This window comes from Oryctolagus cuniculus, chromosome 5, assembly GCF_964237555.1.
Source record: "Oryctolagus cuniculus chromosome 5, mOryCun1.1, whole genome shotgun sequence".
In the NCBI taxonomy this organism is placed as follows: domain Eukaryota; kingdom Metazoa; phylum Chordata; class Mammalia; order Lagomorpha; family Leporidae; genus Oryctolagus; species Oryctolagus cuniculus.
In genome coordinates, this window is record NC_091436.1 from 52,414,962 (window position 1) to 52,433,923 (window position 18,962).

General features: G+C 38.5%; 1 protein-coding gene across 7 annotated transcripts in view; it reads right to left on the minus strand.

The window, feature by feature from the left end:
• The window catches only part of SLC35F1 (solute carrier family 35 member F1), a 632,790-nt gene that overhangs the window by 423,854 nt on the left and 189,974 nt on the right, over nucleotides 1-18,962 (minus strand). The window lies entirely within an intron of this gene.

The window sequence follows — 18,962 nt, forward strand, 5'->3', positions numbered from 1 at the left end:
ATTAAATGAATGAATTGGGAGCCGGTGCTGTGGTGCAGTGGGTTAATCCTCTGCCTGTGGTGCTGGCATCCCATATAGGCCCCAGTTCTAGTCCTGGCTGCTCCTTTTCCTATCCAGCTCTCTGCTGTGGCCTGGGAAAACAGAAGATAGCCCAAGCACTTGGGTCCCTGCAACCACGTGGGAGACCCAGAAGAAGCTCCTGGCTCCTGACTTCGGATCAGCTCAGCTCCGGCTGTTGTGGCCATTTCGGGAGAACCAGCGGATGGAAGACCTTTCTCTCTCTGTCTCTGCCTCTCACTGTCAGTAACTCTACCTCTCAAATAAATAAAATCTTAAAAAAAAAGAATTAATGAAATACAAAACATGAGAACGATACTAAATACCATTTAATGTCTTTGGATGATTAAGAAGAAAAATAAATAAATAAAATAAATGAATGAATTGATTAAAGTTTTTCTGCTACCCAGACCTTCTTGTTAAAAATAAAGATAAATAATACTATTCTGTAACTGCTAAAAAAAGATCTATAGCGGAAATTCATTATCAAGTGACCTGAATAATATTTGTGCCAAAAAAGGTCTGTATTTTCTTTAGGCCATTCATTACTACTTCTTTGGTAATGTCCAAAGCACAAAGTCTTCAATTAGCCAATAACAGTTTTCCTCTAGGACAAAACACTTAAAAGAGTTTATGTGGGAGTTATCGCCCCAGAAGAAGACATATTACGGGGCATTTCATCGTTAGGACAGCCTAAACTGGGAAAGCAGTGGTGAGCTGAGGATCAAAGGATGAAGTGCCATCCAAGCTCCACCCCTTAGGAGCTCTGTGAACAAGCAGCAATCTCTCAAAATCTTAGCTATTATTTGAATTAAGAAGTACAAAATCAGACACTCTGTAATCTTAGACTTGTGAGAATATTTGAATGGCAATTTTCAGATTGCTTTCCCAATCACTGTGTGTTCATGTCATTAAGTAAATACTTTTTAAAGCCACAGTTTTTGGGATACATACGGACCCATTTAGACTATCTTCTCCTACTCAACCCTCAATCTTTTTCAAAAAATATCTCTGGAAAATCAGTTCGGGACTTGGAAGTTGAGTGTGAGGAGAATGGAAGAAAATGTGTGACTGGCAAAACCATCCCTTTTATAGTCCTTTTATTCTTGCACCAAAATATGCTTAGTATAACGGAGCACAGGAAAGAGTAAGAGTTTTTGTTCTTTGAGTGTAAGACAACAACTTAAACTGCGATTCTTTTCAGAACCTTTTGTACTCATTGAAAAATGCTCACCATTTTAACAACTATCATCTTAAGACCCTGGTCTCTCTGGCTGTTATGTTCCTGATTTCAGCTCTTCTGAAACCCACCTCAAAAAGTTTACTCTGGGAACCATAACACTGAGCAACTTACACTTCCACCAAAATTGAAGACATCTCCACAAAGGGAAAAAAGTGTGTTACTATCCAGAAAAATTTTTCCCATTTGTCTCCTACTGCAACGACTCATGACAACTCAAATAAGCATGGCATCAATGGGGAAGGGAAAGCAGAGAGGTTCATTAAGTCTAGAGTACTGGAAGCACATCTTCACTTGCAAGTTTAAAAACCAGAGAATAAGAAAAAGGACTGTTATATATATTTGCAACTCTCTCTAAAATAGTCACCATAAGCAGTTAACTTTTCAGAAAAGCTGTGAAGAATATATTATATATGCTCTTTTGATTCTACATTTATATATATATATATATATATTATACAGTCCTGTGATACCATATTTGTGCTTTTCAAAAACATGAACAATTATGGAGAATTATTTCTATAATTTAACTTGCTGTCTTGGTCTTGTTCTGGCTTATGATTGCTATCACTTTACCCATATAATGAATTATTCTAAATAACAGAAAAACAAAATAATGACTACTTTCTACATTGCAGGATATTATAAGAGATATAATGTATGCAGCAAGTAATGAATAAATGATAGAAAATTTGTGACTACATGCATGTGAGTACATGACTACATTATAGTAGATCTTCCTAGATAAGGCCAATCTCCTCTATAATGACTTAAGGAAAGTCAGTAGTGCACCCTGACTGACACTGAGCAGAATTAGGGAATGACTGGCCAAGTGCCAAACAAACTGGGGAAGGGAACACCACTGGCCTTCCACAGCCCAACTGCTCTGCTAAAAGTATTTCAAGGAACTGCCCTTTAATCCCAAACCTGCTGTAATTTGTCAAAGACAGATTCAGCAATATCGTTGCAAGAATCCAAATCATTTGGAAACATAGCAAAAACACTCATATTTAAACAGCATAACTGGAACTAAAGGTAAGAATGGCTTCAAATGATATAAGAATCACATCTCAAAAGCTGCTTGCAAATTACTCTTTAAATTGGAATCTTGCTTTACTTAAGTTTCCCTTGTTTGTATGCAGGCATTTTCTCTCTAGAACAGATGTCTCCATAAAGACGATAGTAAAGTAAGTTGAAACAAATCAACAAATACTTATGTGGTTGCATTTAGCATTTAGAACATACTGTGTGTGTGTGTGTGTGTGTGCGCACGCGCGTGCACACGTATGTATGTGTGTGTGTTGGGAGATCTGGATCTCCAAATACAAAGTTTAAAATGTTTTTTTTTTTTTCAGAAAATAACAATAAAAAGCTTTCAGCATAATAAATTTACTCAGTATTTTTTCACTATATATTGAACTTTTCATCTATTCACAACATTTTCTAATTACAGCATAGATCAGAATTTCTTGGCCCAACAACCAATTTTTTATCACTTTTGGCAATAAAGTGGGGTATTTTGACTGCACAACTTTGATCTCAGAGATGATTCATTCCTTTCCTGCACCTAGATCCTTTAATTCAAAAGGTCTTTGAACTGTCAATGATGTGTACATACAGCATATAGTAAGCAAAGTGACAGCAAAGATACACAAGAACAAGACCAAGAGAATAAGTTCAATTTAGAAATAATTCTCCATTTAGAAATAATTGCTTTTGAATAGTAAACACAAGTGTAGAATCACAAAAGCATCAAATATAATTGCAGAAAATTATCTTATGATGGCCACTTATTCTGTTTCTCAAAAATAAATGGCAATGAAAGCATCAATTTGTATAGCATGGCTTATGCTTGCAAAGAAAGACTTTACATCTCCATGAGGAGACTGCATCAGTAAGTGGTGAAGGAATACTATCCTGGACCTGATGCTGCCAGAGTTCATGCTGCCAGGACTGATGCTTATTAAGTTTGAAACACCATCTTTAATTCAGATTCATATTTATCATACCACATGACAGGAGGCAAAAGGAAAACAAGTAATGGAAGATGTAATGACAAAATGTGATGGAAAGACACAGGAACATCTTCTAGCACCAGCAAAATCAATGGTCTTGACAAAAACTGAGGTCCAAGAATATTTTCAGATCACAAATAGCGGAAAATTTCCACACCGTTTGAGTCTAACCAGCATTCTTTATGTTCCCTGCAACAATTTGATGACAAAATTTTTCTTTCACAGAGCTTTTAACATAGAATTAAGTCTCTGGGCCAGGATTCAGTTAATTTTCATTACAAGATGATTTCAATTATTTCTAATCTGCTACTGATATACACTTAAAGCCATAAGAACTTTACACAAAATTTCACACCGACATCAATGTCCACAGTCAGAGCCAATGGCTTTAATTCATTTTGCTCATTTTCCATGACATTCAAATGAAAGATGGAGCAGAAAATATTAACAGCATATCTGATAACAACATGTCATTATTCATGCCAAGGGGATGATTGTGTCACTTGTCTAAATTCTACCTTACAGCTCTGGCTTCATTGGCGAACTTAGCAGTCACTATATTAGAAAAGCTACAATCACATTTAAATTGGCTAGATAAATGTGTTTCAGTTACCTCCACAAATTTGGTCCCAAAAGGAAATATCAATCATTAATAATGACCTACCAAACAATCAGAGTGATATACATATCATATTCAGACAGAATTGTAAATAAAAAACTGTGTATTTTAGAAATCCATTAATGGGATGTACAAGATCCAATCTAAAATGTATCAATAATAAGATCAAGGCATTGGACAGAAAAAGTTGTTTCAGAGGCCGACTACTGATTGTGTTAGAGAGATTTTGAGACTGGCATGGTATATCGACAAGGGATAAACTGTGAACCAAGAAGAATTCATCACAGTTTGCTCATGTCTTAGACAAGAAATAAATAAAAACTACCAGCTGTTAAAACATTTCCAAGAGAATGTATTACTTATAAGAATAAGTAATATAAAATTGACAAGGGGGAGGCATTGCGGTACAATGGGTTAAACTGCCATTTGAGACACCCACATCCCATATCAGAGTGATGTCTCCAGCCCATGCTTCCCATCCAGCTGCCTGCTAATGCACCTAGGAAGGCAGCAAATGATGTCCCATCTACTTGGATCCCTGCCACCTATGTGGGAGTCCAGGACAGAATTACTGCCTTTGGTTTCAGCCTGGCCCAGTCCCAGCTATTGCAGGTATTTGAGGAGGGAACCAACAATAGCAGAACTCTCTTGCCCACTCTCCATTGTTCTCCCCCTCTCCCTCTTTGTCTCTAAATAAATATTAAGAGAAAACAAATGCAAAATAACTGAAACTTCATGTACTCCTGCTAATAACAATGATAAATATACAACTGATCTTAGAAAATTAAATTTATAAAAATAACATAAAACTGGCAATGGCTAAATATTAATAGAAAAATTAAATCTTAAAATTTTAGCCATGCCAATATTTGAATGAATCTGGACATCATAAAATAACAATTTCAATGACAGAAACTAGAATCATTAACATTATAACACATGTCAGAAATTTTTACAATATATTGTAAGTCATCATTTTAAAAATTATACGCTATAAATGATGAAGCAAAATTAATTTGAGCAAAGTAAAAGAAAAATGGAATTAGCTGTTCTGAATAGACAGAAGTTACTTTTAGAAAAGATTAAAATCAGTATTAATTAAATATTAAAATTTTAAATTCATGAATGTGAAGTTATAAACACTGTTGTATCAAAATATTTTGTATTAAACTGGTGTTGATATACAGAATACATGTTCAAATATCATGCCCCCTCTACTTTGACCCTAAATATTTACAAAATCTAAGCTCATGTTTACCTAACTCATACTCATCAGTAATGTTGGAGTAGGTCCAGATCCCAGAATGAGTGCCTGGGCCTGCTGTCAATGATACTCAGTCCAAGTTCTCCTTGCACACTAGTCATGTAATCTCCAATGAATGACTGAGGCACTATTGGGCAAGTACAAATCCCAGTATTAAGATGTGACATCTCAAACTACTGTTCAGAGCATTAAGTGATAATTGTGATAGGATACAGATTGTTGGCCTTTCTTTCACTTTATTCTCCTGGTTATGATTATGGTCATGAGAAAGAGGTATTCCTGGAACACAATACACATCCAAATGTAAGGTAACTGTCTAAAAAAATGTGGATATGATGATGAAGAAGACAATCTGCTTAGCTAACTTCTGGATGATTAATAACATCTACTTAGTCATATTCATTTTATCAGTGCTTTCTAGATTTGTATGGAAAATCTAAAAATAAAAAACCTTTTTTCATTCAATAAATCTTCAGATAAATAAGAAATGTTATTAAATATATATGATCTTTAATATAGAGTTAGCTCTTTAGTGATACTTAAATAACTCACTTTTGGAATGAATTTGTTTCCTAACTTAAAATTCATATTCTTTCTTAATAGCAACCAAATCAGTAATTTCCAAAAGGAAATAATATATTGTATTAAAGCCAAATGAAAGTCACTGGCTTAAAGATAAGTAAGCATGTCACAAGCACATGAGCTGCCCTTGACTTCACTATGATTCTTGGTTTACTCGAAGGGTTTCGTTGTAGGAGTTATTAGTGGTTTTGCTGTTATAATTGATTGGCTTGGACTTTAGGGTTTGTTTCATCAAACATGTCATCCTTGCTCAGTAAACCTTTTACCTTGAGCATAGACATAGATGAAGAATGAAAATACATCAGGCTTTCCCTTGAATGTAAACAGTGTGGTGAGATTAATTTGTTGCTAAACATTTTAAAATAGCAGAAAGTCTTTCAAATATGTTTTATCATCTGAAGCATAAATGTCTAAAATTAATTGATTCTAATTATGGATTTACTCCAGAGATACTAGGGCTTTCATTTTGCTTTAGGGAACACTTTGATGTGGAATTTATAAAATCAGAAAGATGTGTCTAGATTCTTAAAATCAAATGTAAACAGAATAGCCAAAATATAGACACCAAGTTTTAAAATATCAAAAGCAGAAATTGTGTCCAGGGATCAAATTTGATGTCCTGTCTTCAGGACAGTGAGCAACAAATAAATTCAAGTACAACTTATCATTACTGAAAAGTTTACAGGTGCTGAAACATAATCTAAAACAGTACATCTTCTTTATCCAACTGTCTGTCGTAGAATACTTAGTTGGATTCCATATCTTGGATGTTGAAAATAATGCTGCAATGAACATGGATGATGTAGATATCTTTTCAAGATGCTGAGTTTACTTCCTTTGGATATACAGTAAAAGGGAGACTGATGGATCATATGGCAATTATTTGTTAATTTTTAAGTAACCTCTACACACTGTAAATATATACAATTTTTGTCAATCTCAATAAAGCCAGATAAACAAACAAGCACAAAAGTCATTAAGTATATATTTAGATTAAATGTCCTACTATAGATGAAATGTCCCAGAAGATCCCCACAGATAAAAGAGAACTCCATCTTCCACTAACACTTCAATAGAAAGTGCTTAGCGCCAGGCCCTCCCTGATGGTTAATAGAGACTGCATGCTTTTTATTCTTCATCTCTCTGGGTATTCAGTAAATTGATTTATAAGGGATCAAAAGCAATGAGCTCACAAAAGAGCTAATGACTCTAATGCATTTCCCTTTTCCTACCATATTCATTGTGAAATGGAAACTAGTTTCCCTGTATACTTCCTGCATGTCATTGCGCACCACTATATTTGTTTAAACTCCTGTAGCTCATTGCCAGTGGGGGTTCTTCACACAATGGGTGGGGGATGGAGTCTGGCTACAAGGAGCTTCCACTGTGCGTTCTTGACCTACTACAAAGAAAACTAAGGCTACACATGCATTTGTCCACTCACCCTGAGGACAGGTGTGAGGTCCCTGTACTCTATCCCACCACTATAGAACATTCTGCCTGCATGGTCTTTCCTGTCTACATTAATTTAAAATGAGAACTCTTCTTAACTCAAATGTAGAAAAGGAAAATAGTGTGAATGAACATGAGCTCAACCTTTCAGTCACTTAATAAATCATCTCCATACTTTTTCTCTTTCACAAACTCCTCAACTTGGTTCTTTGCTATTTTTCCAGGTTTGTACCTTTTGAGTCTATTCTAATTTGGCATTTCTTAGGAAACTCTCAGGACAATGGCTCTTTATCCAATAGACTCAGAAATTGTTTTATTAAAATTTTCTGACAGTAACTGAAAGTTAAAGGACAGCTGAAGGTTGTGGAAGACTAAGAAAGAGAATGCTATGTAATCACAGCATACCTTAATGTTCTATTTCAACACAGATCTATTAGAGGAAAATAACATACCTGGAGAAAAGCAATAAACATGAAAATTACAAGTGGGACTTTGCTTGGCCACAGTGAGACTCAGATCTACCTAAGAAGAAGAGCTAAGAGCTACTTGGTTCTCACAAGTACTTATTTGCATCCTCTGATTTACATTAAGGCTGAAGGTGTGCAGAGAAACTTAAATCATGTCTCTACATAGAATTCAAGTATACACAAGCACATCTGGTAGAACTTTGGAAGGGAATGTAGTGGGTACCAGCATTCAGGGAGGACAGGAGCAGGGATGCCTGCAAAAGAAAATCCATTTAAGGGGCAGAAGTTAGTTAACATAGCAGACACACATAGCCTAATAGTCAGGGAGAGGTGAAATTATAAGTGCAGTATTCAGTAAGTTGGTACTTAAATCCACTCAAAGATACACTGTGGAAAGAACCTATTGCAGACAAGGAAAGAATTATATGTGATCTGGCAAAGCGAACACTCTCAACAATGGGCCCAAGAAGCCTTGTTTGGGAACTTCTTAGCTGAATACTACAATGAATGGAAAACATTCTCCATTCCACTTCCCAAGAGTTGTCCAAGAGGTCAGGAGCAGGTTGAAGCCTATTAGAAGCTTTAATGACTCAGCAGGGATCTGCTCCTCTAGCTGGGTAATGTCCATCAGGAAAGCAAGCTAGGCTGGAGGAGCCATGGGCCCCTTGCAGAATGGACAAGGAGGCCAGCAGCAGGGGGGCGGATTCCTGACTGACTTGTGAGGCACATAGGCCACTTTCAAAAGTTTAACAGAATAAGTTGAACTTTCTATTAGAATTAATGAAGATTAAGAACAATGAGATTTAATGTCAATATGATCTAGCATGGTAGCATTAACCAAAGCCATGAGAGTTAACACTTCTGGTCCTGTGAAACTTATCCAGCTTAATTTCAGTAAAATTTACTATTGTGTCAGATTAACAAGTTAGCAACTAATATTTACAGAGATAAAAACTTTGGATTTCAACAAATCATCTCCTCACCCCCTCTACAAAAAAAGAAAGTAATGCGGTAGTAATCATGGGACACTTAGAATTCCTCTTCACATCTATTGCTTAAGACCTGATACCACAGGTTTATATTTAATTTTTATATCATTCTTTATTTTAAAGATTTATTTATTTGAAAGGCAGAGTAAAAGACAGAGAGGGAGAGACAGAGATCTTTCATCTGCAGGTTCACTCCCCAGATGGCTACAATGGCCAGGGCTGGGCCAGACCAAACCTAGGAGCCAGAAGCTTCACTGGGTCTCACACATGGGTGGCAAGGCTCCAAGCACTGGGACGTCTTCTACTGTCTTCCCAAGTCTATTAGCAGGAAGCTGGATCAGAAGTAAAGCAACCAGAACATGCACCAGTGCCCTTATGGGACACCGGCATCGCAAAAGGTGGCTTAACTTGCTGCCCCATGATGCCGGTCCAAAATTTTTTAATATCATTCTTTGTCCTATATAATTAAACTAGTCTCTAAAAATGGCTCCGTGACCTCTAAACAGGAAAGTGAAGTATTTTCCAAGTATGAGCGTGGGATAGTATCAGGGAAGGAGGTGTTGGACTAGAAGAGAATACTGACCTAACTGTTCTTTCTTCCAGCTGGATCAATCAGAAGCCGGAGGGTGAAAAGTGTAGAAGTCATTGGATGGAGCTCATGATCAGTTTGAAATTTACAGGGAATTCTAATCTGAGTTCATTTTTTTTTAACTTTTATTTAGTGATTATAAATTTCCAAAGTACAGCTTATGGATTACAATGGCTTTCCCCCCATAACGTCCCTCCCACCCGCAACCCTCCCCTTTCCCACTCCCTCTCCTCTTCCATTCACATCAAGATTCATTTTCGATTCTCTTTATATACAGAAGATCAGTTTAGCATACACTAAGTAAAGATTTCAACAGTTTGCTCCCACACAGAAACATAAAGTGAAAAATACTGTTTGAGTACTAGTTATAGCATTAAATCTCAATGTACAGCACACTAAGGACAAAGATCCTACATGAGGAGTAAGTGCACAGTGACTCCTGTTGTTGACTTAACAAATGACACTCTTGTTTATGGCCTCAGTAATCACCCTAGGCTCTTGTCATGAGCTGCCAAGGCTATGGAAGCCCCCTGAGTTCACTGACTCTGATCATTTTTAGACAAGGCCGTGGTCAAAGTGGAAGTTCTCGCCTCCCTTCAGAGAAAGGTACCTCCTTCTTTGATGACCCATTCTTTCCACTGGGATCTCACTCGTGGAGATCTTTCATTTAGGTTTTTTTTTTTTTCCCAGAGTGTCTTGCTTTCCATGCCTGAAATACTCTCATGGGCTTTTCAGCTGGATCCGCATGCCTTAAGGTGTGATTCTAGGCCAGAGTGCTGTTTAGGACATCTGCCATTCTATGGGTCTGCTGTGTATCTCACTTCCCATGTTGGATCGTTCTCTCCCTTTTTTATTCTATCAGATAGTATTTTCAGGTTCATTTTTAATTCGAAATTTTGACCTGCTTGCTTTTGCCCAATGTACTCCTGGATAAAAGCAGCAATATTTTACTAATTTAGATCCAATCATTAAGTAATTCTTCCATGTTTTTATAACACAGATATTCGGAACATTTTTGAACTATTCTGAATTAGAGGCCTGCTGTGTACAGTATTTCTTGATTTATTATCTGCTTATTCAAATAAAAAACCCTAGGGAGAACAAAATTATTTTCCTTAAATGAATGTTTGATTGCTATGCCTTAAATTGGTAAGAAAATTTTTAATGGTTGATAATGACACTAAATTGATTATTAATTTGTTTTGTAAAGATGAACTTCTAAAGTTATTCATTCTAATGTGGAGAAGAAGAACTCAATGACAGAAGGCTGCAGCATATGCTTAAATGTTTACCATGTTTATGGGGTCTCTGTGACAATTAAATGAGTTAGAAATTGTGTGGCATCCATTGTTATAATGCTTACTTAATAAAAATGGTATTTATAAGGTATTTTAAATAATTATGATAGAATCACATATCTATAAAAACAACAGTAACAATAAATTAGAATCTATTAATTTTGTGTTATATATGCCTATATAAGCCATCAATAAAGAATTCATGTAAGCCCTACCTTGAAATGTAGAATTGGGACATTTTGGTCTGGAATATTTTAAAAATACAATTTTTTTTAAATAACTGATTTTTTTCCTACTTAAAATAGTAGGGAATTGGATTAAATGACAGACTAAGCCTTTATAACGATCTACTTCAATACCCTAAAAATACCAGAAAATCTGCTCATAAAAAGAACAAATTCAAAGCGATGCTAGAAAATAACAATGGTTGGGATTGAGCAACAGGAATTTTGAGGGTTTCCAGAAGAAAGACTCACAGAATAACATTCATCGAAAAGCCATAACCCAGATCACATGGAAGAGAATTACATGGATAAGAGAAGTTACAAAGATAAGAGCAACTCTGGAACACTCAAAATTCAGAGAAGGCAGACAAGGTAACAGGAAAGTACCCTAAGGAAACTGTCCCCATAATTGGCTGGTGAAAGGCTCAGCATATCCTACACTCCTATATTCCATGACCCCAACCATCTGCCATGTCCAACAATGATCCCATCACCTCCTGCCACCAACACCAAGAGCAAAAGAAGCAGTGTCCACCCAAGGGCTTCGACACCATAAGAACTGGGGAGGGTCTTGGCCTGGCTATGCTTAAAAGGAACAGTGAGACTCCATATCCTAAAGAAGAGAATTTGAATCCCAAACCTGGTAGCATAGCCCATTTCTCCCTCTCTTTCAAATTCAAATAAACAGAAACATTATTCACATATAAAAATAAGCACACAAAAGAATCATCACATACTTTTTTTAATTTTTTTTTTTTATTTCACAGATAGAGTTAGTGAGAGAGAGAAAGAGAGAGAGAGAGAGAGAGAAAGGTCTTCCTTCCATTGGTTCACCCCCCAAGTGGCCACTACGGCCGGAGCTACGCTAATCCGAAGCCAGGAGCCAGGTGCTTCCTCCTGGTCTCCATGCAGGTACAGGGCCCAAGCACTTGGGCCATCCTCCACTGCCTTCCCGGGCCACAGCAGAGAGCTGGACTGGAAGAGGACCAGCCGGGACCAGAACGAGCGCCCATATGGGATGCCGGCACCACAGGCGGAGGATTAACCAAGTGTGCCATGGCACCAGCCCCACACATTTTAAAATATCATCTCCATAGGGCTATGGCACAGCGGGTTAAAGCCCTGGCCTGCAGTGCAGGAGTCCTGGCTGCTCTACTTCAGATCCAGTTTCCTGCTAAGGCGCCTGAGAAAGCAGAAGAGGACGGTGCAAGTTCTCGCACCTATGCAGGAGATCCAGAAGAAGCTCCTGGCTCCCAGCTCAGCTCAGCTCTGGCCGTTGTGGCCATCTGAGGAGTGAACCAGCAAATGGAAGGCCTCTCTCTCTCTGCCTCTCTCTCTGCCTCTCTCTCTCTCTTTCTCTGTCTCTGTCTCTACCTCTCTCTGTTACTCTTTCAAGTAAATAAAGTAAATCATTTAAAAAAAATCATTGCAATGAGGGAGGACACCAAATTCAATTAAAGAACTGCAGATTTCTGAAGAAACAGACTTAAAAGAATAAATAAAAGGTGACTTTCAAAGAAGTACAGTTGATCCTAATTATTGGTGGATTCCAGATTTGTTAATTCACCTACTGGCTAAAACATATGTAATCCCCAAATCAATACTCTCTGTACTTCTGTGGTCATTCACAAATATACAAAAAAGACTGAAAATTTTGAGTCACTGACATGCACATTTCCAGCTGATATCAAAGCTACATTCTGCCTTTTTGTTTCAACTTCAACTTCCATATAATAAACAGGTGTATTTTCTGTGGTCTTTTTAGAGCCATGTTTCTCACAGTTTTGTGTTCTTTGTTGGTGATTTCACTTAAAGTAGTTCAGAAGTATAGTACTAAAGGGTTATCTAGTTTCCTAAGTCACCAGAAGACTGTACCATGCTTTATGGAAAAAAAAATAATGTGGTAAGGAAGTTTCACTCAAATATGAGTAACAGTGATATTGACATTGAATCCAATGTTTATGAATCAACAATTTATACTAAATAAGAAGTCTCAACACAAACATATATAAAAGGATGTATGCTGATTGGCTGATGAAAATGTTGACCAGAACCTCACAGGAGCCCAACCCTGTATTTTGCCTAAGAGCAATGGCAGTTTGAGATTCCTAAGTCGGTAGTGCAAATTCACTAATTTATGGCAATTTCACAGAGAATATTTACTGTGAAAATCAACTGCATAATTAATATCCTGATGTGGATAAGAAAGATTATTGCACCAATAAAACTAACCTATATAAAAATAATTTAGATGGTTGTGAAATAAACTTATAACCACAGAAAGTTTAAAATCAATAGATATACTATATAACAAAATGGACATTAGCTCTAGAATAAATTAGCAAGATAGATGACACAAGAAATGTTCCCAAAGGCTGAAAAGGTACATAAAGATGCAAAGTATGTGGGAGAGGTTTAGGATTGAAGAGAGGGATAGAGATTTTCAAATCTAGATAGTAGAAGTTTGAGAATCAAAGAAGGGAAAGAACAGAGAACGTTTCTCACAGTCCAAGAAAGGGAGGCACTTGCCAGAGCTGACCAAGTACTCAGAAAAATAAATTTTAGAGAACAGCCATGGACACATTGTGGTTAAAATCTCAGAAAACCAAGGATAAAAATGGGATCTTAAAAGCTTCCAGAGAAAAAAACTAGGTTTCCTACAAAGGAAGAAGACTCATTTTAACCACAGATTTTTGGGAAGCAACACTGTAGAATATCTGATGCAAAAGAAATGTGAGCATAAAATGCATACTTAACCACACCAGCATTCAAGGGAAATAAGAATTTTTTTTAATGCAAGGACTTCGAAAGTTTATTATTTAAGAAGAATTAATTATGCATCTCAGCAAAAGAAAAAATAAATTCATGAGAAAGACTGGAATACAACCTGGTCATTTTTGAGTAATAATATTCCATTGAGTAATACTATTACAAATAATTATTTAGACACACATCTCAGTTTTACAGACTTCTTAAAAAAAGATTTGTATGTTAATTTACAAGGCAGAGCAACAGAAAGAGGGATGGAGAGAGAAAGGAGGAAAGGGAGATAAAGAGGCAGAAGATGGAGGGAATGAAGTAGAAAGAGAGAGAGAGAGAGATCTTCCATCTACTGGTTCCCTGCACAAATGGCCACAACAACCAGACCTAGACCAGGCAGAAGCCAGAACCTAGGCACTCCAATTTGGTTTCCCACATGAATGGCAGGGGCCCCAGTATTAGGACCATATTCAGCTGCTTTCCCAGGCACTTAAGGGGACAGTTGTTCAAAAGCAAAATACCTGGGACTCGAACCAGCACCCTCATATGAGATGCTGGTTCTGAAGACTGCAGCTTAACCAGCTGCACCACAAAATAAGACCCTATGTTTTATAGACTTCCTTCATTACCACTTACATGTTTTTTAAAAGATTTATTTATTTATTTTAAAGTCAGAGTTACACACAGAGAGAGAGAGAGAGAGAGAGAGAGAGGAGAGAGAGAGAGGTCTTCCATCCGCTGGTTCACTCCCCAATTGGCTGCAACGGCTGGAGCTGCCCCAATCTGAAGCCAGGATCCAGGAGCTAGGAGCTTCTTCCAGGTCTCTCATGTAGGTGCAGGGGCCCAAGGACTTGGGCCATCTTCTACTACTTTCCCAGGCCATAGCAGGGAGCTGGATCGGAAGTGGAGCAGCCAGGTCTCAAACCGGCACCCATATGGGATGCTGGCGCTTCAGGCCAGGGCTTTACCCTCTGGGCCACAGCACTGGCCCACACTTATATGTTTTTAAATTGTGACTGCAAAAGTACTATAGACCCAATGGCCTCCCAATGGGAAGACCGGGAAGGGACCTTGGGAAACAGGAAAAAAAAAAAAAAAACGAAGTAAAACCAAGTCATTGACCAGTCTTGCAGTGGGACATGTCATGGCATCTACTGGCCAGTGATACCACTGGAAATATGCTTTGCCTCTCCTGGGAAAATAATAATTTGAAATCCCAGGGCATAACAGGTTTAAGAAGAAGGCTAGAGTGGGAACAGGGGAAACAAAAGAGAGATTTAAAGAGTTAAAGAGAAAATATATTATCCTAGTCACAATCCTAAATGATTTTTTTAAAGATTGATTTATTAATTCTGAAAGCCAGAGTTACAGAGAGATCTTTCTTTAAAAAAAAAAGATTTATTTTATTTATTTGAAAGAGTTACAGAGAGAGGCAGAGACAGACAGAGAGAGAGGTCTTCCATCCGCTGGTTCACTCCCCAGATGGTTGCAATGGCCGGAGCTGTGCCGAAACGAAGCCAGGAGCCAGGAGCCAGGAGCTTCTTCCAGGTCTCCCAGGGAGGTGCAGGGATCCAAGGACTTGAGCCATCTTCTACTGCTATCCCAGGCCAAAGCAGAGAGCTGGATCAGAAGAGGAGCAGCCAGGACGACAACCAGCGGCCATATGCCAGCGGCTATATGGGATGCTATAGCCATAGGCAGAGGATTACCCTACTGTGCCAGTGCTGGCCCCTCCAGTAAGGTTTCATTTAGGACATAAAGAAGCATTCTTCTTTCTAAAATGCTTGAAAATTATTGGACAATGAAGATCATGGATTTTGTAATAAAAGACTTTGTTTTGAATCTCAACTGCAGCATTGTACATGTCAGCTTGAATAACTTATGCTACTTCTCTGGACCTGTTTCCTCACTGGCTGAAATGGAGTTGTTATTTCATCATCTGCCAAGGCTCTTGTACAGATTATGTGAGATGTACTGGGTTCAGCACTGATGGATACTGATAAACTGTTAGTTTCTGTAACACAACAGCATGTTATCCACTAATGAGGTGATCAGTCGAAAATTTTGAGAAGCAGTGGAGAAATTGCCATGGACTAGCTAACTCTGCACTGATACACACAGTAACTATTTGGACAACATTAAGCTGAGGGTGTGGCTAATGCCCTCCTTTAAGTATTCAACAGGTGAGGGGCCAGCGCTGTGGCGTAGCGGGTAAAGCTGCCATTTACAGTTGCCAGCATCCCATATGGGCACCAGTTCAAGTCTCGGCTGTTCCACTCTTGTCCAGCTCTCTGCTATGGCCTAGGAAATCATTGGAAGATGGCCCAAGTCCTTGCACTCCTGCACCTGCATGGGAGACCCAGAAGCTCCTGGCTCCTGCCCTCTAATTGGCACAGTACCGGCCATTTCGGTTATCTGGGGAGTGAGCCAGCAGATGGAAGACCTCTCTGTCTCTCTCTCTGCTTCTGCCTTTCTGTAACTCTGCCTTTCAAATAAATAAAATAAATCTTTTTTTAAAAAAAGTATTCAACAGGTGAAATAAAATCTAATTCTGTTGGCTTTCTGAAATACTATAGTTATGATAATTGGCCTTGAACGTCCTTTTCTTTCTATGATTCTGCTATGCTCCTTTTCTCAGCATATCACAGGGTTAAAGTTCTAGCACTGACCTAAATACTTAAAAACTAAGAATTCTGGCTGGCGCCTTGGCTCACTAGACTAATCCTCCGCCTGCAGCACCAGCACTCCGGGTTCTAGTCCCAGTTGGGGCGCCGGATTCTGTCCCAGTTGCTCCTCTTCCAGTCCAGCTCTCTGCTGTGGCCCAGAAAGGCAGTGGAGGATGGCCCAGGTCCTTGGGCCCTGCACCTGCATAGGAGACCAGGAGGAAGCACCTGGCACCTGGCACCTGGCTCCTGGCTTTGGATCGGCATAGCTCCGGCCATGGCAGCCACTTGGGGGGTGAACCAACAGAAGGAAGACCTTTCTCTCTGTCTCTCTCTCTCACTGTCTAACTCTATCTGTCAAAAAAAACCTAATAATTCTTTTCTTGTATTCAGCCTTATTTAGAGCAAGGAGTAATGAAACTGAGAAGCAAAGCATATATTCCAGAAAGCAATATGTCCAGTGAAATAGATGGTGGGTTTACTTGGTATAGAATATGGGCACAAATTATTTGAAAGTTGTTTTGACTAATTTCATGTCAGAGAATTTTTATTGGATTTAATTATGGCATTGAACTCTATCTGATTATTAAATCAAACAGGAAAAATTTGATATATTTGCTTTGTAAAATAATAACAGAAAAAAGTCATTTTATTTAAATGAAACCATTAGGTATAATGGTTTATTTTACTATTGTGTTTGACATTTATACGCTAACCAAATAATGTCTCAAAATAATAAATTATGAATTTTATAAATGAGAAGCAAATTCTATACAAAGAAAGTTCACTTTTATTGAGAATTCACTTTGCAAATGACTTTTAAAAATATCTCCCATAAAGGAAAGTGAACCTGTTGTATCAATTATTGATGCTTCTTTATTAATTTTGTCTAAAAATATACTCCTGGTAATTATGACATTCCTTTATCAGAACTTGTCTCCCTAATAGTGTTCCAGAATATCTTCTTAATATGATTCCCCGAATGTGTCCTGGCTAAAAAGACCCTCAGTCTATCACCCTGCTTCCATTAGCCTTTCCATAGGAAGCCCTTTCAGTACATGCCAGGCACACAGAGGTACGTCATACTTCTGAAGCACACAGGCTTTCTTTAAAAGGATAGGAAGCTGTGGGTATTGATTTATAAGAAGCTATTAAAAAAGGTGAAGCCTATCTCAGGCACCAATCACCTCTCAGCTCTCACTCCTTTTCCAGCCCTTTCTGGGTAGTTCACGAATTTTCCCTCTACAATGCCCTTTTCTGTCTCAGTAGAACTCTGCCCAATTGTCAGCCTTCAAGTAATTTCAACTTTTCTTATTCCTTATTTCTTATTGAATGGAAATCTGTGGAAAATTCCACTTCAGTTTGAAAGAAGACACAGGTCAAGATCAGCAGAGGAACATCCACCAGAGCAGGGAGCACTGGGTTGCAAGTTCTCACAGGAAGCCCTAGGAAGTGCCCTGGCGACTGAACATCTGAATGGAGAATATTCATAAGGTGAGGGACCCCCACCATGCCCCAGTGTACTCTGCAATTTGTTATCACAATAGCCCTCTCTGTCCACTACAGTGACTGCCTGACTGAGACTCAACCTTCTGGCACTCACCAGTGAGAGGGGAGAGGACTGGACAGCCAGAGCACAAAAGCAGATTTCTTTACCCTTCTTTCCATGAAACAGGAAAACATCCTTTCCTGAAATTTTCCATAAACCAACATGCCCAGGGGGCAGTTTAACCAGTGTTCTGCGTAATTTACATCGATTTATATTCTCCACTATTCGTTTTGAGAGGTGATTAACTACTATGGCAACCACTACATCACAAGATATCTATGCTTTCTCAAAAGTATTGTGAGTATGGTATACCTTCTTTAAATAAAGAAAAGCAAGAGCATGCTTAAAAGAAAATGAGAGTAGAGTCTCTTAAGTGTGATATGGTTGTAAAGATAATTTGCTACTCTAAAACAATATAATTCGGAGTACTTCATAAGGCTTACTTTGTTGTAACAAAACAGGAGGAAGAAGAATCTAAATCCCAAATATGGTATGCACTCAGAAATTATAAACACATAAGGTTTATAACTCCTCATAATGTGTGCATGTCTAAGAAGACATTATGAGTAAAAAATGGGAGGAATTAATTCCATTAAGAAACAAGTGTTGGGGCCACTGCTGTGGTATAGCCAGTACAGCCACCGCCTGCAGTGCCAGCATCCCATATTGGCACCAGTTTGAGTCCTGGCTGCTCCACTTCCAATCCAGCTCTCTGCTGTGTCCTGGAAAAGCAATGGAAAATGGCTGAAACCCTTGGGCCCCTGCACCCATGTGGGAGATCCGGAGGAAGCTCCTGGCTTCGGATCAGCACAGCTTTGGCCATTGTGGACATCTGAGAAGTAAACCAGCAGACGGAAGACCTCTCTCTCTCTCTGCCTCTGCCTCTGTGTAACCCTGCCTTTCAAATAAATAAATAAATAAATAAATCTGAAGGAAGGAAGGAAGGGAGGGAGGGAGGGAGGGAAGGAGAGAGAGAGACAGAAAAGAAAAGAAAAGAAAAGAAAAGAAAAGAAAAGAAAAGAAGAAAAGAAAAGAGAAGAGAAGAGAAGGGAAGGGAAGGGAAGGGAAGGGAAGGGAAGGGAAGGGAAGGGAAGGAAAGAAGGGAGGGAAGAAGGGAGGAAAGAAGGAAGGAAAGAAATGTTTGGGGGCTAGCACTGTGGCATAGTGGTAGGGCCACTGACTGTAGTGCTGGTA